Genomic DNA, 24,124 nt, shown 5'->3' on the forward strand with positions numbered 1-24,124 from the left:
CATCGTGTAATTTCTACCAAACTTAGATAAGGTTCCAATATGGACTCAATCGGTCCACTCCTTCGGGTACCTCCCACACAAAATTTCGGAAAAGTTCAGTTTAGGATCTGGTCTCGAATCGCTTTGATTTTTGTTTACGCAAGTTGTATTCGCTGTCCTCTATACGACGCTGTAAGTTTCATTAGGGGCAAGTCCATGCTTCCTGAGAAAATAGCCTGAAAGTTACACAAAACCCTATGACACCGTGTGCAGTGGTTGAAGCGCAAGATAACTCTCGAACGGATCTGCAGATTCGGTCCAAAATTTGGCTTTCGTAATATTTTGTCCAAACTTAGTTCAAGTTCAAAGATGGATTATATCGGTCCACTCCTTCCGGTACCTCCCCAACAAAAGTTCGAAAATGTTCGGAAAATTTGTGCGTACGATAACCCTTGAAGGGAGTAATCTATTTGGTCCATTCTTTGCACATTATGAAATTTCTACCAGACTTAGATCAGGTTCCAATATGGACTCAATCGGTAAACTCCTTCGAGTACCTCCCACACAAAATTTCGGAAAAGTTCAGTTTAGGACCTGCTCTCGAATCGCCTTGGTTTTTGTTGTAACATCTTGTATTCACTGTCCCCTATACGAAGGTACAAGTTTCCTCAGGGACAAGTCCATACTTCCTGAAAAAATAGCCTGAAAGTTGAAAAACAAACCCTATGACACCACGTTTATGGGTGGAAGCGCAAGATAATTCTCGAACGGAAATGCCGCTTCCGGCCAAAATTTGGCCTTCGTTATATTGTTTCCAAACTTAGTTTAAGTTCGTAGATAAGCCATATCGGTCCACTCCTTCAGGTACCTACGCCACAGAAGTTCAAAAATGTTCGGAAAAATTGTGGGCACGATAACTCTTGATGGGAGTGACCGATTTGGTCCATACTTTACACATTCTCATAATATCTACCAGACATAGATCAGGTTCGAATATGGACTATATTTGTCGACTCCATCCCGTACCTCCCACACAAAATTTTGGATAAGTTCACTTTAAGACCTGCTATTGAATCACTTTGATTTTTGATTTTCGCTGCCTCAATTACGATGGTAAAAGTTGTTTCAGGGGCAAGTCCATACTTCGTGAGAAAACAGCCTGGAGGGTGTAAAAACCCCCTATGGCACCCCCATGGTCTATGTCGGTCCATTCTATTAAGTACCTTTTCCGCAAAATTTTTGAACTTTAATCCTAATCAACATTTTTGTCGGTTCATACGACCAAAATTTTGAAACCCCCTAAATACATAAGTTTTTTGTGAAAAAAGTGTTTCAATTTGCACAGGCTGAGGGTATATCTCTGTCGGCAAAGCCGACTGATACTTTTTTACTTGTTTTTGTTAAAAAAATATTTTTTAAATAAAAAATAATTTAAAAAATTAAGTTTCAGTGTTTTATTTAGAAATGCACTTAAAACTAAAAAATAATTTGTCGCTTAGCCTCAATATATATTCTTTCTCATGATAGAATCTCTCAAATAAAACGCTTGCATTTAAATTATGAATGGTGGCAAAATTAAACGGAGAGATTCTATCATGAGAAAGAATATATATTGAGGCTAAGCGACAAATTATTTTTTAGTTTTAAGTGCATTTCTAAATAAAACACTGAAACTTAATTTTTTAAATTATTTTTTATTTTTAACTTTTTAGTAAATACAATTTTTGACCACTGAGATCCCCAAAGCAGAAAATGTAGATTAAAATGCTTGAAATTGGGTGGTACAGTTATATGGATGCTATATTAAACCTTGACCTACGTCCACAATTTTTAGTGGGGAAGTTTCTGGACTATTGAGAACTCCAAATGCCAAGTTACAGCAAATTCGAGCTAAAAATGAAGACAAAATCCTCAAAATACCAGAAGTCGGGTGGTACCGTTATATGGAGGCTATAGGAAAAAATGGACCCATATTGGTTTTGGTTTCATATTCATGTATTGTCATCTAAATCTGAAAAATGTGCAAAGTGTTAGTTCGATTGGTCAACTGCAACCGTGCTAAGAATCAGTTACCAGATTTTAAAATGGGGTCAAGTTAGACACCGAAATAACACTGTAAGAATGGACCAATATTAGTTTTGATTTCATATTCATGTATTGTCATCCAAATCTGAAAAGTGTGCAAAGTTTAAGTACGATTGGTCTCCTGCAACTGCATGGAAAACGAGTTACCAGATTTGAAAAGCAAAATAGCGGAAATCGTGTGGTACCGTTATATGGGGGCTATAGGAAACAATGGACCCATATTTGTTTTGGTTTCATATTCATGTATTGTCATCTAAATCTGAAAAGTGTGCAAAGTTTTAGTTCGATTGGTCAACTGCAACCGTGTTAAAGATCAGTTACCAGATTTGAAAAGGGGGTCAAGTTAGACACCGTAAAAACACTGTAAGAACGGACCAATATTAGTTTTGATTTCATATTCATGTATTGTCATCCAAATCTAAGAAGTGTGCAAATTTTAAGTTCGATTGGTAAACTACAACTGTGTGAAAAATGAGTTACCAGATTTGAAAAGCAAATTAGATAAAACACTGTAAAACAGTGGAAAAATGGACCAATATTGGTTTTGATTTCTTATTCGTGTATTGTCATCCAAATCTGAGAAGTGTGCAAAGTTTTAGTCCGATTGGTCAACTGCAACCGTGTTAAAAATGAGTTACCAGATTTGAACTAAACACACACCAAGGCAAGTTAAATAAAACACTGTAAAAATGCAAAAATGGTTTTTAAAAAAGTCAACGTTTACATTACTTTTAAAAAATATTTTTCTTAAACCATTAGAAAAAAGCTCTGAAAAAAAATTAAAAAAAAAAAACATTCTTTTAAAAATGATTTATTAATTTAGTTGAAAAATCTTTAATTAATTAATTGTTTAATTAAAAAAGTTAATTAATTAATTAATATTTTGAAAAGCAAAAATTAATCAATTTATTTAAAAAAAATCTATAAATAAATGCTCGTTTATTAAAAAAATTAATTAATTCAATTAAATTTTTAATTAACATTCCACGTTAAACAAAAATTGACGCTAATTCTTATTTCATGAAAATTATTATTTGAAAATTCACTTTTATTTTTTGTTAATATTCTTTAAAAATGATACGTTTTGTTTAAATTTACAATGACATGCTTCAGCTCCGTCTATAGAGACGTGCTATAGCTTGTCTATCCTTCTCTCTTTATTTGGACATAAAGCTTTGTCTTTGAATACTTTATTCAGCTCTTTAAATCTTCTTTGTTGTTAAACCTTTAATAAATTGCTTTTAAATATTGTGTTTATATTTATTCCTTTCTGAGAACAATAATTAAATTTCGTTATATTACTTCTCGACATGTTTCTTTTTTCTACAATATCCTATTATCCTTTTATAATTACCCATATTATCTCATTACCCTTGAAAATTTTCTTTGACGTAAGTTTTATAATTTTTCGCTGTTTTGCTTTTTGTTTTACTCTACATTTTCTAGTTTGTTTATAAAGTGCCGCTTAATTAGCCATTGTCATATGTAAGACAGGGTAATAATAAACAATAACACACGCATCCACCCACATAATCCTCAGCATCATTTTAATTAAGGTTTAGTCGCTTACAAATTTCTTTGTGGCAACTTTTAGAATTTTACTTTGAGAGTAAAAATTTCTGTTTCAAACAAGTGGAAATTTTTTTGTAGATTTGAAGGGAAATATAGGAGCTTCTTATAAGGCTTGCTGGCATATTATCCTTGAGTGGCAGAAACTGGAAAATCAATTGTCACAAAGGATGCCAGCAACTATGAAACATATCTAACTTTCATTTTCATTTGAGGGTGGAAATTACTTGTTAGTGGAAAAAATCCATCTGGTTGATTTGTGTTAATCTTTGATCATATGCGTAGATTTGCCTACAGAAGGGGTGGTTATGTCCTCTCTACAGGATTTCATTTCACATGTTTAGCCTTTCCAAACGCATATTGGCCACGTTTATGTCTTTGGCAATTAGTATAAAAATGTAGTAATATATGGGTACAAATGGCTGGTGGAGGGTGAAGCACAAGTAGAAGCCTTAAAAGAAAACATAAACATGTGTCCCCAGAACAAACAAAATATGAGCAATAAAAGATAATAAGCTGTCTTTACTTGGCTGGCTGGCTGACGGTAGTGGTGACAACCAACATAGATAACTGCGTTGGGATTTGTATTGAAATCCCAGTAAAGGCCTTTTGACTTTTTGTAGACAGAAGGGGATGAAAATCTTTTGCAACATTTGCCAAAAGATTTTGTTGTGGATACAAGGTGACCTTGTTCAAGAAATTAGTAGAAAGTCAAAGGACGGCGAAATTACTTTCATTTAACTGGAAATTACTTAACTGAAAATTGCTTTAATTTAGATGAGTTTAAAGGAAGAAGTTATTTAAATAAAGATGTTCCTTAATTTTCTTCAAAGGACTTTGTTGGCAGTCACTTGCCGAGAAACAAATTTTAAGTTAAATACAAAATTTTGGACGAAGGGAAAATAATATAGAATCGATCAAGTAGAGTTTTACAGTGATTTTTTTCATTGTATCTAATATTTTATGTTAAAAAGTTTTATGACATATTACAAATCACACCTAAACCAGATTTGCTTTATTAACACACCTATTAATGCGTATAATTACCTTCCATTCATCATACATACCATGGTCTGGGCAATAATCTATTAATAATACTTATACGCACCAGGGTCTCGGTAATAATAATCTATTAATAATACTTATACGCTCCATTGTCGAACAAAAACTATAACTATTTGTAATTTATTAACAAAATGAACTTATCTCAAAGAAATCATTATGTTTCTTCTCAATATACATGAAACTCAATCAATCAATTATATTGTGCCAAAAGTAGTTAAAACAAAAGCATTTATAATCTAGTCAACGTTTTCGAAATCAATTAACCCTGTCATGTAATCCATAAACACATACATATAGATTGCGAATTAACAGAGAGAGAGACCAACTTAACTTAATTACCTTACCCCCACCCTCATCCACCCAAATCAAATGCGAAAACATTTAGTACAATTTCCAATTCATTAGAGACCAAAAGCCATAACATATAATCTTCATTGAGAAAGAAAAATAAATATATAAACGAATCACATGAGGAATTTCAATTTGTAAATGTCAAAAGCAGAAAACCAACAAACGAAAATGAAAGCTAAAGCGAAAGCAATATGAAATGAAAAAAAGGACTAATCCAACTAATAACATATAACAAAAAATAACAATAACAATAATTATTGTTGTTATTTCTTCATAACTCTGGTTAGTTTTGATTGCAGATATTTATTATTGTCTTGGTTAGGAGTTCCACCCGTTCAAGGGTGACTGAACCCACTTATTATTTGCTTCTTTTGCGTTGAATATGTGGTCTCATAAGAACATATATAATGTATACTAATTAAATTGTTTGCTGTCACGTAAAAGTCTAATTTTGTTCTCTTCAGTCTTGTATGGGCTTCATGAAGAAAGAAAAAAAAAAATATTTTTATTGTATCGTTATGGGACTGTTTGAACATAATAATTGATTGAAGTTTTTTTTGTTTTGGCACGATTTTTTGGTGTATAAAATAAGTATTCTAGTGCCCTTTAATGAAATATTATTTATGTACATAAAAAAAATTTATGAGAGTTCGATTGTACGTATAACTAATGTCGGCAATCATACGCCAGCTAAAACATTTTGTCTTCTTAACGAATAGCTAAGCAATTTCGAAAAATTGTAAAGGAAAATTTTAAATATATCTTACTTTCATCTTTTATCTTCCTAGTATTTCGACAGATTTGCCTATAACAAAATTGATTAATTGATCAAAATATTGCTTTATTCTGAAAATCCGACAGCGGCATTGGCAACCATGGTTTATCCCACAATTATAAAAAAGTTTTGCATAGACCTTATTCAGAACTTCGCCTTCAGTGCAGATATATAATGGCTTCCTTCATAAAGAGTACCTTCTGTTGCCTATAAAGACTTGTCTTCGCAATATAATGGGAGCATATTTATTCAAAGACCAAGCCTATGTAATCGTTTAACTATGTAAATGTAGATACATAGGGTGTACCCCTCTGGTGTCAGCTCGCCTTTGGAAAATATTATTTAATTTAAAGTAACTCGCTTGTCCTCGGAAAAATAGTCTTCGAAATTGTTGTGGTCTGCTGTAGTGCGATTCTCTAACTCACTTTTTGAGTTACCGACGAAAATCGGTCAAATTAAAACGCAAAATTATGAATGAAAAATCAAATAAAAGTTGATAACACTGTTGCTATCGGTGGAACTTTACGACTACTTTTGATTGGTCGCTAACTTATCGAATAATATTGTTAATTACCGAAACTATAAGCATTTAATTTTACCGATTTTTGTCGGTAACTCAAATAATGAGTTAGGGAAAAAATATTGATTTTATTGTGTTCAGGTTGTTTTTGGAAAAATACATACATATGTTCCCATACACATCTCCGAAGCAGCACGGGAGACTTCTCTCATGCCAATGAGTGTACGACGAAACATATTAGCTCAATGATATGGGACCTATTTTTTTTATCGCCGAGTCCAAACGGCATGTCTTACGACACTACTTTTAGAGAAGTTTTACCTGGTTTAAATACTCAGGAAATAGCACTTACATTACACTGTGTGGTATTTTACCACCCTTGGAAAATATGATTTGCGGACGTGCTTACAATTGCACCATGCTGGCACCCATTGGAAAAATATTCTTCCATTTATTGGGGTCTGCTGGTTCTTGAAAAAAAAAATCTATTTAATTTGTAGTAGTGCCGTATAATTGACGTCCTAAATCATACGCACCCAAAAGCGTCAGAGATTCAGGCATCAGCTTGACTACCTTTTCAGTTAAAGTAATGAAATCATTCCTCGCATTTCTCAATTCCATTAAAAATATTCTAAATGTTTCGGGTTCTTAAATAAATATTCTTTTTGAGGGTTTTTTAAATATTAAAAAACATTCTTTATATCTTTTCTTTAATACAAAAATATTTGGGGTATGCCGCAAAGTTTAAACGATCCTTAAAAACAATCTTTTATTTTTATTTTTTCTTTAATAAAAAATATTTGAGAAAAGAGAAAAATAACAAAATATTTGAGTTCGGCTGCGAAATTTATGCGATCCTTAACAAATATTCCTTCATTTAAATAAAGTAAAAATACTTAGGGTCTGTCGCGGTCTTGAAAATATCATTAATTGTATAATTGAATGCCGCGGCCTTCAAACGATCTCTAAAAACTATCATTTAATATCCTGGAGCTTTTCGTGGCTTTTAAACGATCCATAAAAAAATAACATTTAATATCATGGAGTCTTTCGCGGCTTTTAAAAATATTATTTAATTTTTGGGTTTATTTAAAAAAATATTCCGTTTTGTGTTAATTGAAAAAAAATGTTTTTTAAAAAATACACTTTTTGCGGTAAATTAAAAAAAAAAAATTATTTTAAAAAATACACTTTTTGCGGTAATTTAAAAAAAATGTTTTTTAAAAAATCCGGGTTTTTTGGTTAATAAAAAAATCCACGTTAATTAAAAAACTAATTAAAAAAATGTTTTTTTTTAATCCACGTTTTGTGCTTAATTAAAAAATATTCTGTTTTTTTTTTAATCCACGTTTTGTGGTTAATTATAAAATATTATTTTAAAAAAACCTACGTCCTGTGGTTAATAAAAAAAATATTTTTTTAAAACATCCACGTTTTGCGGTAAATTAAAAAAATGTTTTTTTTTTAAACCAATTTTTGTGGTTAATTAGAAATATATTTTTTTAAATATCTACGTTTCGTGGTTAATTTAATGTTTTTTATACCCTCCACCATATGGAGGGTATAATTAAATTTGTCATTCCGTTTGTAACACATCGAAATATTCGTAGGAGACTCTATAAAGTATATATATTATTGATCAGCATAAAATTCTATGTCGATTTGACCATGTCCGTCTGTCCGTCCGTCCGTCAGTCCGTCTGTCTGTTGAAATCAAGATACAGCTCGCAATTTTAAAGATAGAGAGTAAAAATTTGGTACAGAAGTTTTTATTACTTGCAGGATGGTTTGTATTGAAAATGGGATATATCGGTCCACGTTTTGATATAGCCCCCATAGAACGGTACCTCCCGATTTTCAGTATTTTTAAGGGTTTAGCTTCATTATCCAACCAAAATGACTGAAATTTGGTACGTAGTCTTCTTTAGGGGTATAAAACTTTCCCCCAAAATTTTGTCGGTATCGGTCCACACCTTCATATAGCCCCCATAGAAAGGTACCTCCCGATTTTCGGTATTTTGAAGGTTTTTGCTTCATTATCACACCGAAATGGCTGAAATTTGGTACTTAGTCTACGTTGGTGGTATAAAACTTTCCCCCAGAACTTTGCCGGTATCTGTCCATGCCTTCATATAGCCCCCATAGAACGGTACCTCCCGATTTTCGGTTTTTTGAACGTTGTGGCCTCAATATTCCACCAAAATGGCTGAAATTTGGTATTTAGACTTCGTTGGGGGTACTCAAACTTCCCCTTACAATTTGTCGGTATAGGTTCACGCCTTTATATAGCCCCCATGGAAAGGTACCTCCCGATTTTTCGTGTTTTAATGGTTGTGTCTTCAATATTCCACCAAAATGGCTGAAATTTGGTATTTAGTCTTCAATGTGATATAAAACTGTTCGCCAGAAATATGTCTGTACAGGTCCACTCTTTCATATTGCCCCATTTCTGACTAAAATTCGTCGGTATAGGTCCACGTTTCGATATAGCCCCCATAGAACGGTACCTCCCGATTTTCGTAATACTGAAGACTGCGTCGTCAAATTCGTTATTTTGTCTTCCAAAAGTAATAAAATATTCCAGAAGAGTATTATCAGTATAGGTCCACGTCTTCCTATATCCCCATAGAAGCGTACTTCTTGATTTTCGGTATTTTTTAAGTTTTAGCCACATTCTGTTACCAAAATATAGGAAATTTGGTATTTTGTCTTCTTTGAGCCTAAAAACAGAAATTTGTCGGTATAGATCGACCTTTTGAAATAGCCCCACTAGAATGGTGCCTCACATTGTTTTACCGAAATTGCTGAAATTTAGTATTAGGTATTCTTCATACACGAAAGGAAACTAATTATTCCATTTTACTTCAATACAACTTGTGGTGGAGGGTATAACAAGTTCGGCCCGGCTGAACTTAACGCCGTTCTTACTTGTTTTTTAATGCACGTTTTATTGTTGGTTAACTAATATTTTTTTTAAAAATCCGCGTTTTGTTGTTAATTAAAAAAATTATTTCTTTAATCCACGTTTTGTTGTTAATTAAAAAAAAAAAATTATTTTTTTAATCCACGTTTTGTGGTTAATTAAAAAATATTTGTTAAAATATCCAGGTTTTTTTAATATAAAAAATATTTTTTATATTAAAAAAGGTTTTGTGGTTAATTTAAAAAATATTGGTTAAAAAATACAGGTTTGGGGTTAATTAAAAAAAATTAAAAATCCAGGTTTTGTGGTTAATTTAAAAATGTTTTTTAAAAAATATATTTTAAAATATTCTTAAAAATTTTTTAAAAAATCCACGTTATGTGGTTAATCAAAAAAATATTCTTTAAAAAATCCACGTTATGTGGTTAATCAAAAAAATATTCTTTAAAAAATCCACGTTATGTGGTTAATCAAAAAAATATTCTTTAAAAAATCCACGTTATGTGGTTAATCAAAAAGTATTCTTTAAAAAATCCACGTTATGTGGTTAATCAAAAAAATATTCTTTAAAAAATCCACGTTATGTGGTTAATCAAAAAAATATTCTTTAAAAAATCCACGTTATGTGGTTAATCAAAAAAATATTCTTTAAAAAATCCACGTTATGTGGTTAATCAAAAAAATATTCTTTAAAAAATCCACGTTATGTGGTTAATCAAAAAAATATTCTTTAAAAAATCCACGTTATGTGGTTAATCAAAAAAATATTCTTTAAAAAATCCACGTTATGTGGTTAATCAAAAAAATATTCTTTAAAAAATCCACGTTATGTGGTTAATCAAAAAAATATTCTTTAAAAAATCCACGTTATGTGGTTAATCAAAAAAATATTCTTTAAAAAATCCACGTTATGTGGTTAATCAAAAAAATATTCTTTAAAAAATCCACGTTATGTGGTTAATCAAAAAAATATTCTTTAAAAAATCCACGTTATGTGGTTAATCAAAAAAATATTCTTTAAAAAATCCACATTATGTGGTTAATCAAAAAAATATTCTTTAAAAAATCCACGTTATGTGGTTAATCAAAAAAATATTCTTTAAAAAATCCACGTTATGTGGTTAATCAAAAAAATATTCTTTAAAAAATCCACGTTATGTGGTTAATCAAAAAAATATTCTTTAAAAAATCCACGTTATGTGGTTAATCAAAAAAATATTCTTTAAAAAATCCACGTTATGTGGTTAATCAAAAAAATATTCTTTAAAAAATCCACGTTATGTGGTTAATCAAAAAAATATTCTTTAAAAAATCCACGTTATGTGGTTAATCAAAAAAAATATTCTTTAAAAAATCCACGTTATGTGGTTAATCAAAAAAATATTCTTTAAAAAATCCACGTTATGTGGTTAATCAAAAAAATATTCTTTAAAAAATCCACGTTATGTGGTTAATCAAATAAAATATTCTTTAAAAAATCCACGTTATGTGGTTAATCAAAAAAATATTCTTTAAAAAATCCACGTTATGTGGTTAATCAAAAAAATATTCTTTAAAAAATCCACGTTATGTGGTTAATCAAAAAAATATTCTTTAAAAAATCCACGTTATGTGGTTAATCAAAAAAATATTCTTTAAAAAATCCACGTTATGTGGTTAATCAAAAAAATATTCTTTAAAAAATCCACGTTATGTGGTTAATCAAAAAAATATTCTTTAAAAAATCCACGTTATGTGGTTAATCAAAAAATATTCTTTAAAAAATCCACGTTATGTGGTTAATCAAAAAATATTCTTTAAAAAATCCACGTTATGTGGTTAATCAAAAAAATATTCTTTAAAAAATCCACGTTATGTGGTTAATCAAAAAAATATTCTTTAAAAAATCCACGTTATGTGGTTAATCAAAAAAATATTCTTTAAAAAATCCACGTTATGTGGTTAATCAAAAAAATATTCTTTAAAAAATCCACGTTATGTGGTTAATCAAAAAAATATTCTTTAAAAAATCCACGTTATGTGGTTAATCAAATAAAATATTCTTTAAAAAATCCACGTTATGTGGTTAATCAAAAAAATATTCTTTAAAAAATCCACGTTATGTGGTTAATCAAAAAAATATTCTTTAAAAAATCCACGTTATGTGGTTAATCAAAAAAATATTCTTTAAAAAATCCACGTTATGTGGTTAATCAAAAAAATATTCTTTAAAAAATCCACGTTATGTGGTTAATCAAAAAAATACTCTTTAAAAAATCCACGTTATGTGGTTAATCAAAAAAATATTCCTTAAAAAATCCACGTTATGTGGTTAATCAAAAAAATATTCTTTAAAAAATCCAGGTTATGTGGTTAATCAAAAAAATATTCTTTAAAAAATCCACGTTATGTGGTTAATCAAAAAATATTCTTTAAAAAATCCACGTTATGTGGTTAATCAAAAAAATATTCTTTAAAAAATCCACGTTATGTGGTTAATCAAAAAAATATTCTTTAAAAAATCCACGTTATGTGGTTAATCAAAAAAATATTCTTTAAAAAATCCACGTTATGTGGTTAATCAAAAAATATTCTTTAAAAAATCCACGTTATGTGGTTAATCAAAAAAATATTCTTTAAAAAATCCACACTATGTGGTTAATCAAAAAAATATTCTTTAAAAAATCCACGTTATGTGGTTAATCAAAAAAATATTCTTTAAAAAATCCACGTTATGTGGTTAATCAAAAAAATATTCTTTAAAAAATCCACGTTATGTGGTTAATCAAAAAAATATTCTTTAAAAAATCCACATTATGTGGTTAATCAAAAAAATATTCTTTAAAAAATCCACGTTATGTGGTTAATCAAAAAAATATTCTTTAAAAAATCCACGTTATGTGGTTAATCAAAAAAATATTCTTTAAAAAATCCACGTTATGTGGTTAATCAAAAAAAAATATTCTTTAAAAAATCCACGTTATGTGGTTAATCAAAAAAAATATTCTTTAAAAAATCCACGTTATGTGGTTAATCAAAAAAATATTCTTTAAAAAATCCACGTTATGTGGTTAATCAAAAAAATATTCTTTAAAAAATCCACGTTATGTGGTTAATCAAAAAAATATTCTTTAAAAAATCCACGTTATGTGGTTAATCAAAAAAATATTCTTTAAAAAATCCACGTTATGTGGTTAATCAAAAAAATATTCTTTAAAAAATCCACGTTATGTGGTTAATCAAAAAAATATTCTTTAAAAAATCCACGTTATGTGGTTAATCAAAAAAATATTCTTTAAAAAATCCACATTATGTGGTTAATCAAAAAAATATTCTTTAAAAAATCCACGTTATGTGGTTAATCAAAAAAATATTCTTTAAAAAATCCACGTTATGTGGTTAATCAAAAAAATATTCTTTAAAAAATCCACGTTATGTGGTTAATCAAAAAAAATATTCTTTAAAAAATCCACGTTATGTGGTTAATCAAAAAATATTCTTTAAAAAATCCACGTTATGTGGTTAATCAAAAAATATTCTTTAAAAAATCCACGTTATGTGGTTAATCAAAAAAAATATTCTTTAAAAAATCCACGTTATGTGGTTAATCAAAAAATATTCTTTAAAAAATCCACGTTATGTGGTTAATCAAAAAAATATTCTTTAAAAAATCCACGTTATGTGGTTAATCAAAAAAATATTCTTTAAAAAATCCACGTTATGTGTTTAATCAAAAAATATTCTTTAAAAAATCCACGTTATGTGGTTAATCAAAAAAATATTCTTTAAAAAATCCACGTTATGTGGTTAATCAAAAAAATATTCTTTAAAAAATCCACGTTATGTGGTTAATCAAAAAAAATATTCTTTAAAAAATCCACGTTATGTGGTTAATCAAAAAAATATTCTTTAAAAAATCCACGTTATGTGGTTAATCAAAAAATATTCTTTAAAAAATCCACGTTATGTGGTTAATCAAAAAAATATTCTTTAAAAAATCCACGTTATGTGGTTAATCAAAAAATATTCTTTAAAAAATCCACGTTATGTGGTTAATCAAAAAATATTCTTTAAAAAATCCACATTATGTGGTTAATCAAAAAAATATTCTTTAAAAAATCCACGTTATGTGGTTAATCAAAAAAATATTCTTTAAAAAAATCCACGTTATGTGTGTATAAGTTCGATACATTGGTTACGCCAATGTATACGTTCGATACTTTGTTTCCCCTTCTGCAGTATTACAATTAACCACATTAATTGGCCGCTCTTCGAGCTCAATGGGGAAATCTTCTCTGCCTTTCTTTTAGGAGTCGTATTCGCCTGGTTCGGATGCTGGGAGAGAATATTCATTCTTTCCCACACTCTCTCCTAAAAGTCACATTCGCTCAGTTCGGATGCAGAGGGGCGCTTTCCAATGCTGCAGTCGTAGTTGATGTCACGGCCTTGTGAACGTTATTCTGCCCACCTGCAACTTCACTTGCTATTTAACTTTCGAAGGAGTCACACTCCTATTGCAATCATTTCGTTGTCGAGTCATACAAAAGGTAATGTTTCTCGTTCGCAGAAACCCTATACCAACAATAAACCGAAAATATATTTGAAACTTATACACTCGTGTTTGTCTTTTTATTTCTTCTCTTTTCATCCCTGAGCTATCGACGGTCAGTGGTATCACGCCAACATTTTGATCCAATCGAGCCGGATCTGTTCCAGTCGAAGCCATTTGTTGTTGCCCGCTGAACAAATTGCATTTGTTCAAGAAGAGAAGAATTTTGGATACTCGCATTCGTTGTTGTTGTTATCGCCATCAAATATCATTCCTCATCAGTTTTAAACAACAACATCATCTCTCACAAAAATTGCATTAAATCAACAAAACACAGGTACGTAAATCAGTTTCTGTGCAAAAATTGAGCAAACCCGCGAGTGTTGTTGGTTTTAAAAATTCCACAATTTTCGAAAAATACTTTTTCGGTTTAAATTTGTTCGCTACATCGCGCATAGGTCGCCTTACTATTGTCCATTTCCTCGTACATCGTCATTCCCTTGAATTTAACACATCATATACAGTCCACTCACTTAGTCGTAGCAGTAATTGTAGTGATCCTCGCCAACAGTACTGCTTATTTCAATTTGTTGTTGTCCCTTTATTATTTCGGTTCTATTTTCGAAAATAAAACACTTTAATAATAAACACAACAACAAACTTCCTTCGTCGTTGATCTTTCCAAAGATCAGTTCGAGCAGTGCTGTTCCTTCGAATTTGTTGTTTTCTACTTTTCTCGTTTGGTTCTGTTTTCTAAGAACCCTTTTAGAGAAATAATTACAACAATTTCACTACAATTATCCGCTATACGTTTCGTTCGTTTTATTTCTCACTCAAAGACTTCATAGACACCCCCGCTTTCTTGTTGATATCCCCAGCCAGCAGTGAGAAATAACATCGTATTCCAAGTACTTTGCTATTTTGAAATCTTGTTTCTAACCCAATTACACTATCGATCTCTTTTGTTAGTTGCTATTGTTGTTATTATTCCCCAAGGTCTTTTCTATCGAAGCCCTTTAGTTGAGAATTTGCATTGGCAAATTTACATTAACAATACACATTGCTAAGTCATACGGTCGTTTGGTTTATTTGTTGTATAGATCGTTCTCCACCAACCAAACGCATTCGTTTTTATTCTCCTGGAAGTATTGATATTCCTATTTGAGAATTTGCATTCTAATTGCACTAACAACGTACATCTTTCCACGCACAATTATAAAGCGTCGGTTAGATTACATTGTAAACATACCAACAAAATTCTGTCGATCACTGTTTGGTCGTTTGTAGCGCCGGTACTTGAGTGGGAGCTTCGCTGCCCACGCATAGCCATTTCTCTGCTTGTGTTTTACTACCTTTTGTGAGGTATTCGTAGTAGACACTCGCACAGTGGGACATATCGTCTCAAAATATTTATTTTTTCTTATATTTTTTTGTTGAATATTTTCGATTCGATTTTTTTGCTTTTTACTTCGTGTGGTGCTACAATACCATTTGTTGTTGTTTATCTTCGGTTAAGGCACCCTACTTTCGGCATTTTTGCAGTTTATAAATAAAATTATATTAAATTTGGTTGAATTGAATTGCAAATAATATCGATTTTATTTATCTATATTGTTCAAACAAATTAGTCGTTTTTGAAAAAAAAAAAATCTTGCATCTACAAATCGTGTACCCTACAGTCGGTACTGGTACATTTTATCATTGGTCAAAGCAAATAACTTTAAAAAATCCACCAATTTAATAATTTTTCGATTTTTTATCCGCTGCTTTCGTTTAGAAATCTCGTTCTTGAAATTTGTTTAGCTTTCTTGACGCCTTGTTCATTGTACCCTACACCCTGCAAGCTAGGCTTGGTAGAACACTTGAAAAAATTGATATTTTTTGGAAATTTTCTTCTTGTTTTTTCGTTTGTTGCTCTAAATTCTCATTTCCAGTTACAAATCTGTCGTTATTTTTCAATTCTTTTAGAAACAATAGTAATAATTTCTATATTCTCTAGTCGGCAAATTGTCCCAGTTCGGTACTTGTGTTCAATTTCTTATCCATCTTGCAACTTTGCTGTCTACTCACGTACTCTACTGGTGGAATTTTGCATTTTACAATTTATTGGCGCAAATTAGAATAGTTTTCGACCCTTTCATAGGTTGAGTATTCACACTCGTTTGTACTTCCTTGGTTTTTTCTTTCCCCAATTAGTAGGATTCGCATTTTCTATAGTTTGAATTTCGCTTCAAGTATTTCCATAGTTATAGCTTTGCTAAATTTGCGACGCTTGGACTCGTTAGTCTTGTCCTAAACTTCTGAGCCCACATACCTTTTTGGAACTGATTCGTTTCCCTCTTTCGTCCCCATTCTCTAAATTTGTTGCAATTATGTCCATAACTCCCCTCGTGCGTTTCATTCGAGCTGCCGACGATCTTATTAAATTTGATGCGTTTTTCGAACGTATAAATTCTGATAAGCACACCGTATTTAATCTCGAAATATACGGTTCCGAGCTTAATCAATTATGGACAACATTCAAAAGCACTCATCAGAAGTGTCTTGACCATCTGGCGACATCACAGAGTCCTCAACCCTCTGACAAAAATGTCGTCGAGGGTAAATACGACAGATCCTTTCGGGCTTATCAACATTGCCTTTCGGCAATAAACCAGAAGCTAGACGAGCTAAAATCGTCCAAGTCTTCTCCATCATTGAATGGACCAACTCCACAAAACAGTCCACCAATGGTTCCTCAACCACTTTCATCTTCGGAGGAACTCCCAGTGAGTACGTCTGTTCCCCCATCGACTTGTTTGAACACAAAACCCTTTGTGTCAAATAATTGTAAAGAAAGCCAAACTTCTCCTTTACATCCCAGCGAATCAATCGCATCATCGATTTCAACCCAACCACACTCCATTAGTCGTCTCCCTCATATCGATCCACCTTCTCACAATTTAGTTTTGCCTCCTATCGACATCGAAGTCTTTAGTGGAGATTTCATTTCATGGCCAACCTTTCGAGATCTTTTTAGTACAATTTTTATCAAAAATTCTCGATTAAGCGACATTGAAAGATTGTGTCACTTAGTTCACAAAACCAGCGGTGAGGCTCGGGAAATTGTTTCGAAATTTCCACTCACCCATTGTAGTTTTAAATTGGCTTGGAAGGCATTGACGGATGCGTATGATAATAAACGTATCCTCGTGCATAGTCACATAAATCTTCTTTTCGGTCTTCCCGCCATAGAAAAGGAATCGATTTCTGGTCTTAAAACAATTCAGCGCGGAATCAATAGTTGCATTTCCGCTATGTCTGCTTATGATGTTGTAACGGATCATTGGGATCCAATTCTTGTTTATATTTGCATGCAACGTCTTCCTCAACATACAATCGCTCTGTGGGAACAAAGTGTCAAAGAGAAGTCGTCTCTTTCGACATGGAAACAATTAGATTCGTTCCTAACAGATAGAATACAAACTTTGTTGTGCATAGAACACTTTACTGCTATGGAAAATCCCAAAACATCATATTCGCAAAATTGTCGATCTCCGCTAAAATCATCTTCTCCAATTAGTCGTCCAAATTATAAAAATAGCTCATCTAAACTGAAATCTTCGTTGAATCATGCATGTCGGATGTGCTCAACTCACGAACACCTACTTCGAAACTGTTCTCGGTTTCTAAAACTTTCGTTTGAGAACAGATTTTTCTTTGTTAAACAACATGGGCTTTGCATTAACTGTCTTTCGAATGGACATCCAGTTAAAAATGCAATAGTAAACATAATTGTTCTGTCTGCAAAGGTAGACATCACACGCTACTCCATCGTAGTAAAAATAGTAAAACATCGTCAAGATCCTTGCCAAAATTATCACGTTCGTCTATTAATTCGAACTCCGCTTCTATTCGCATAACTTCCAAACAGAGTTCGAATCCTAGTTTTGATAATCGTCATGTTCTGCACACACAAAATAGAGATGTGCTCTTGGGAACTGCGATTGTAAATGTCGTTCACAATCACAGAAATTATGCCGTTCGAGCAATAATTGATCCCTCGTCCAAAGTCTCTTTTGTCACAAAGAGACTACAAAAAACAATCGGATTGCCTTCTCGACCAAGTCACACCACTCTGCCTGGTGTAAATACTAATAGTACATCGAAAGAAATTTGTTCGGTGAATCTTTCATCACCTAAAAATTCGGAAAGTATCCTAAACGCTAATGTGTTAGTCTTACCTAACATTCCGAAAAACTTGTCGTCGTTGTCATCAATTTCGAATCTGCGTTCTAAATTATCTCACCTCGGTCTAGCAGATACATTCGAAGACAAGCCAATTGATTTGTTATTGGGCGCTGATCTCTACTCCAAAATTTTATTAATTAATTTAGTCTAACCCTGTTGCCTTGCAGATAGCGCGTCAAGGTGGGCGGCTAATGTATAAGTTCGATACATTGGTTACGCCAATGTATACGTTCGATACTTTGTTTCCCCTTCTGCAGTATTACAATTAACCACATTAATTGGCCGCTCTTCGAGCTCAATGGGGAAATCTTCTCTGCCTTTCTTTTAGGAGTCATATTCGCCTGGTTCGGATGCTGGGAGAGAATATTCATTCTTTCCCACACTCTCTCCTAAAAGTCACATTCGCTCAGTTCGGATGCAGAGGGGCGCTTTCCAATGCTGCAGTCGTAGTTGATGTCACGGCCTTGTGAACGTTATTCTGCCCACCTGCAACTTCACTTGCTATTTAACTTTCGAAGGAGTCACACTCCTATTGCAATCATTTCGTTGTCGAGTCATACAAAAGGTAATGTTTCTCGTTCGCAGAAACCCTATACCAACAATAAACCGAAAATATATTTGAAACTTATACACTCGTGTTTGTCTTTTTATTTCTTCTCTTTTCATCCCTGAGCTATCGACGGTCAGTGGTATCACGCCAACAATGTGTTTAATCAAAAAATATTCTTTAAAAAATCCACGTTATGTGGTTAATCAAAAAAATATTCTTTAAAAAATCCACGTTATGTGGTTAATCAAAAAATATTCTTTAAAAAATCCACGTTATGTGGTTAATCAAAAAAATATTCTTTAAAAAATCCACGTTATGTGGTTAATCAAAAAAATATTCTTTAAAAAATCCACGTTATGTGGTTAATCAAAAAAATATTCTTTAAAAAATCCACGTTATGTGGTTAATCAAAAAAATATTCTTTAAAAAATTCACGTTATGTGGTTAATCAAAAAAATATTCTTTAAAAAATCCACGTTATGTGGTTAATCAAAAAAAATATTCTTTAAAAAATCCACGTTATGTGGTTAATCAAAAAAATATTCTTTAAAAAATCCACGTTATGTGGTTAATCAAAAAAATATTCTTTAAAAAATCCACGTTATGTGGTTAACCAAAAAAAATATTCTTTAAAAAATCCACGTTATGTGGTTAATCAAAAAAGTATTCTTTAAAAAATCCACGTTATGTGGTTAATCAAAAAAATATTCTTTAAAAAATCCACGTTATGTGGTTAATCAAAAAATATTCTTTAACAAATCCACATTATGTGGTTAATCAAAAAAATATTCTTTAAAAAATCCACGTTATGTGGTTAATCAAAAAAATATTCTTTAAAAAATCCACATTATGTGGTTAATCAAAAAATATTCTTTAAAAAATCCACATTATGTGGTTAATCAAAAAAATATTCTTTAAAAAATCCACGTTATGTGGTTAATCAAAAAAATATTCTTTAAAAAATCCACGTTATGTGGTTAATCAAAAAATATTCTTTAAAAAATCCACATTATGTGGTTAATCAAAAAAATATTCTTTAAAAAATCCACGTTATGTGGTTAATCAAAAAAATATTCTTTAAAAAATCCACATTATGTGGTTAATCAAAAAAATATTCTTTAAAAAATCCACGTTATGTGGTTAATCAAAAAAATATTCTTTAAAAAATCCACGTTATGTGGTTAATCAAAAAAATATTCTTTAAAAAATCCACGTTATGTGGTTAATCAAAAAAATATTCTTTAAAAAATCCACATTATGTGGTTAATCAAAAAAATATTCTTTAAAAAATCCACGTTATGTGGTTAATCAAAAAAATATTCTTTAAAAAATCCACATTATGTGGTTAATCAAAAAAATATTCTTTAAAAAATCCACGTTATGTGGTTAATCAAAAAAATATTCTTTAAAAAATCCACGTTATGTGGTTAATTAAAAAATATTTTATAAAAAAATCCACGTTTTGTGGTTAATTAAAAAATATTTTATAAAAAATCCACGTCTTGTTTTTCATTTAAAAATCCACGTGTTGTGGTTAATTAAAAAATATTTTATAAAATATCCACGTTTTGTGGTTAATTAAAAAATATTTTATAAAAAAATCCACGTTTTGTGGTTAATTAAAAAATATTTTATAAAAAATCCACGTCTTGTTTTTCATTTAAAAAATATTCTTTAAAAAATCCATGTTTTGTGGTTTAATAAAATATTCTATAAAAAATCCATGTCTTGTGTTTCATTTAAAAATAATCTTTAAAAATTCCACGTTTTGGTGTTAACAAGCTTTTTTTAATTGTGGATCCTTAAAAATTCATCGCTGGTGTGAGATTCCTTGAAGTCGTCCTAGGTCTTCGGCCCATAAAAATTTCAGAAAAAAGTTTGAAATTTAGCTCTGATTTGCATTCAATTTATTAGGTTTCGGAGAGCGAATGAATACTGACAGAACTCGTACGCTCCATAGCCTCTCATACCTGTAACTTATACCGTTGAAAAAAATACGTTAAAAAAATTGAAAAGCATTCGTAACTCCACGCAGTTTGTAATTATTTACCGTAAATATTTTATGATAATCACAGTATATAGTAATTTTTGCTCATGTTGAGTAAATAGTTTTTGTAATTGTTTCGTTTTTTTGCCCCGCCATTGAACATCTGTTACAAAAGTAATTAATACAATTGTTCATAAACCCATACATATACATATAAACATAAATTTCAATTAAAACAAAACCAATGCTGAAATCTTTACCCTCTTTCCTCCCCAAGCAAAAACAAATAATACAAAACTCTGAACATTTATGTGTATTGTGATATTTTATGGCAGAGGAAATAACAAATGAAAAAAATAACAATTATTTAAAAATTGCCTGTTAATTGTGTTGTTCTCACATGGTCGAGTGGTTTTGCTGTGGGTTGTTTTATTTATTTTTTTTTTCTGTCTGTCCCTCTCCATGTTTGGCATAAATCCACAAATATGTAAATGCCTTTAATATACAATAAATAGTATTAAATAATGTTGCACATTAACAACTTTTATGGAGGCATTATGTGTTTAAAGGCCTGGGAAAAAAGAGAAAAAAAGACTAAAACACAAATAACAAAATATATTAAGTGGTTAAATGGTTTATAATAGTTTTTAATTACTATTCAAATTTATAGGGGCTCCCCATGGAGTAGGCGGGTTACAACAGAGCTGGGAAATACACACATGAAAGCAGAAATGCCATGAATAATAATTTATGAATTTTATTTTTTGTATTTACAAATTGACTTATTAATTGAATTAATGGATTAATAAGTATTCATTTTATTGTTAATTGAATTTGAAGTGTGCAAAAAATTGTATAAAATAAATATTTATTTAAATTAAGTTGTTTTTTTAATATCTCACAGTTTAATTTACAGAATGAGAAAAATACAAAATGTGTTTTAATGAAGTAAAATAAATATTTGTAACGACAATCCGAAAATACAAGGGGAGACTTTCTTCACATTAAAGAATTGCTGCTATATTAGTGATATGAGAAGTCCCTCATGGGCACTAGAATTAGTTATTTTAATAAACTAAATAAAGGACTCAGGTGGTGTATAATTGACGCCATGCCTAATACGCACCACCAACCGAAAATGCGCAGGTATTAGATACACGAATCAAAGACCTTTCGTAGCATTTGCTTTTCCTACAAAAGGTCTTTCTAATCATTAGATTAAAAACAAAATTCCCACGGCATGCATTTTTTAATTTCGATAAACAGAATAAAGCATAATCGTATATCGTATAATTGACGTCATAACTCATATGCACCCTGAAGCGAAATAGATTCAGTCAGAACTCTATTTTCTATGGCAGCAATGAAATCTTTCCTCGCATTTCTAAACTTCATTACATTCCTTACTTCTAACAAGCATCCAGTTTTCCAGCTGCTACATCGGTTCTCAAAATGATTTCCATTGAAATAAACATAGAAAATATAACCCACCTCTGAAAAATGTATGCTCATCTTAGTGGTGTATCGATCCACGACCTTTGGTGGGTAAGGCAGATGTGCTAACCATTGAACCACTGCGGAACAAATTATTTCAAGAGTATTTAGAAAAAATGTTCTCAGTTTTATTCTCTCATAAAAAAATATTCTCAGTTTTATTCTCTCATAAAAAAATATTTTTTAAAAAATCCACGTTTTGTGGTTAATAAAAAAATATTTTTTAAAAAATCCACGTTTTGTGGTTAATAAAAAAATATTTTTTAAAAAATCCACGTTTTGTGGTTAAAAAAAAATATTTTTTAAAAAATCAACGTTTTGTGGTTAATAAAAAAATATTTTTTAAAAAATCCACGTTTTGTGGTTAATAAAAAATATTTTTTAAAAAATCCACGTTTTGTGGTTAATAAAAAAATATTTTTTAAAAAATCCACATTTTGTGGTTAATAAAAAAATATTTTTTAAAAAATCCACGTTCTGTGGTTAATTAAAAAAATATTTTTTAAAAAACCCACGTTTTGTGGTTAATTAAAAAAATATTTTTTTAAAAAATCCACGTTTCGTGTGGTTAATAAAAAAATATTTTTTAAAAATCCACGTTTTGTGGTTAATTAAAAAAATATTTTTTTACAAAAATCCACGTTTTGTGGTTAATTAAAAAAATATTTTTTTACAAAAATCCACGTTTTGTGGTTAATAAAAAAATATTTTTTAAAAAATCCACGTTTTGTGGTTAATAAAAAAATATTTTTTAAGAAATCCACGTTTTGTGGGTAATAAAAAAATATTTTTTAAAAAATCCACGTTTTGTGGTTAATAAAAAAATATTTTTTAAAAAATCCACGTTTTGTGGTTAATAAAAAAATATTTTTTAAAAAATCCACGTTTTGTGGTTAATAAAAAAATATTTTTTAAAAAATCCACGTTTTGGGTTAATTAAAAAAAAATATTTTTTAAAAAATCCACGTTTTGTGGTTAAAAAAAAAATATTTTTTAAAAAATCCACGTTTTGTGGTTAATAAAAAAATATTTTTTAAAAAATCTACGTTTCGTGTGGTTAATTAAAAAATATTTTTAAAAAATCCACGTTTTGTGGTTAATAAAAAAATATTTTTTAAAAAAGACACGGCTTCTAGAAAAATATTGGGCCAAGGTCGTCACCATGACTAGCGTCAGAACTTATACGCTCCACCAACCAAAATAGATGAGGCAAAAGCTTTCCGCTTTTTTCGCTTAATCCTAAAATAAACATTTTCCATCACTTATTTCATGTATGCCCTCTTATGTAGCGTCCGAGTTTATCATGTTAAATTATTTATAAATGTTTATTATTGTTATATGTATATGTATTATTTATGTATAGATGTTTTATTCAACAAATTGTTTATCAATTGGTTTTTATAACCATTAATCTAACAAAATTATTTTTACATTTGCCAAACATAAATGAATGCCATGTAATTTGTATCAATGAAAATTATTATTTATGGCGTTAAAAAGAACAGTAAATTGATCTAAAAAATAATTAAAACGTTGATATGCACTATGGCAAATATTCAGCCCTTTAGGGAAAGCATAGTTGAGTGCTTATCTGACGCGTCCATATATTGTGGATGTTGGAATGGCTTGGAAATATTTTAACTCAATGTGAATGCGAGGATAGAGTGTCAGGAAGGATCTGAACATGTTATGACTGTAACGAAGAGGTGAGTCTTTGGTTAATGACCGCCAACAGAATCAGGTTGATAGACTTCGAATAAGAGCGGCCTGATTCCAGGGAATTTACCTAGCTGCTCTTCAATGTACTTTTCTTTGGGACAAAATTATCCGAAAAAATATATGCGTATAAAGTGTTCTACGAAAAACCTTATTAGGAAAAATATTTGTATAGGAAACTTTATATGGATACAATTTTCTACAAGAAAAAAATATCCGGATTAATATTATGCTGCACATTTTTTTTTTGGTGAAAAGTTTTCCTTTTGGAAAAGTTTTCTATACTGAAAACATTAATATCCTTAAAACATTGTTAATATCAAATCTTTTACCAAAAATTTCGATTTAAAGT

At 30.3% G+C, this 24,124-nt stretch overlaps 1 protein-coding gene across 1 annotated transcript in view; it reads right to left on the reverse strand.

Moving 5' to 3' along the window:
- Positions 1-24,124, reverse strand: part of vex (somatomedin B and thrombospondin type 1 domain containing protein vexed) — a 655,834-nt gene that overhangs the window by 605,444 nt on the left and 26,266 nt on the right. The gene's annotated exons all lie outside the window — the stretch shown is intronic.

Source organism: Musca autumnalis, unplaced genomic scaffold (assembly GCF_047663935.1).
Source record: "Musca autumnalis isolate F117 unplaced genomic scaffold, ASM4766393v1 scaffold_3, whole genome shotgun sequence".
NCBI lineage: Eukaryota > Metazoa > Arthropoda > Insecta > Diptera > Muscidae > Musca > Musca autumnalis.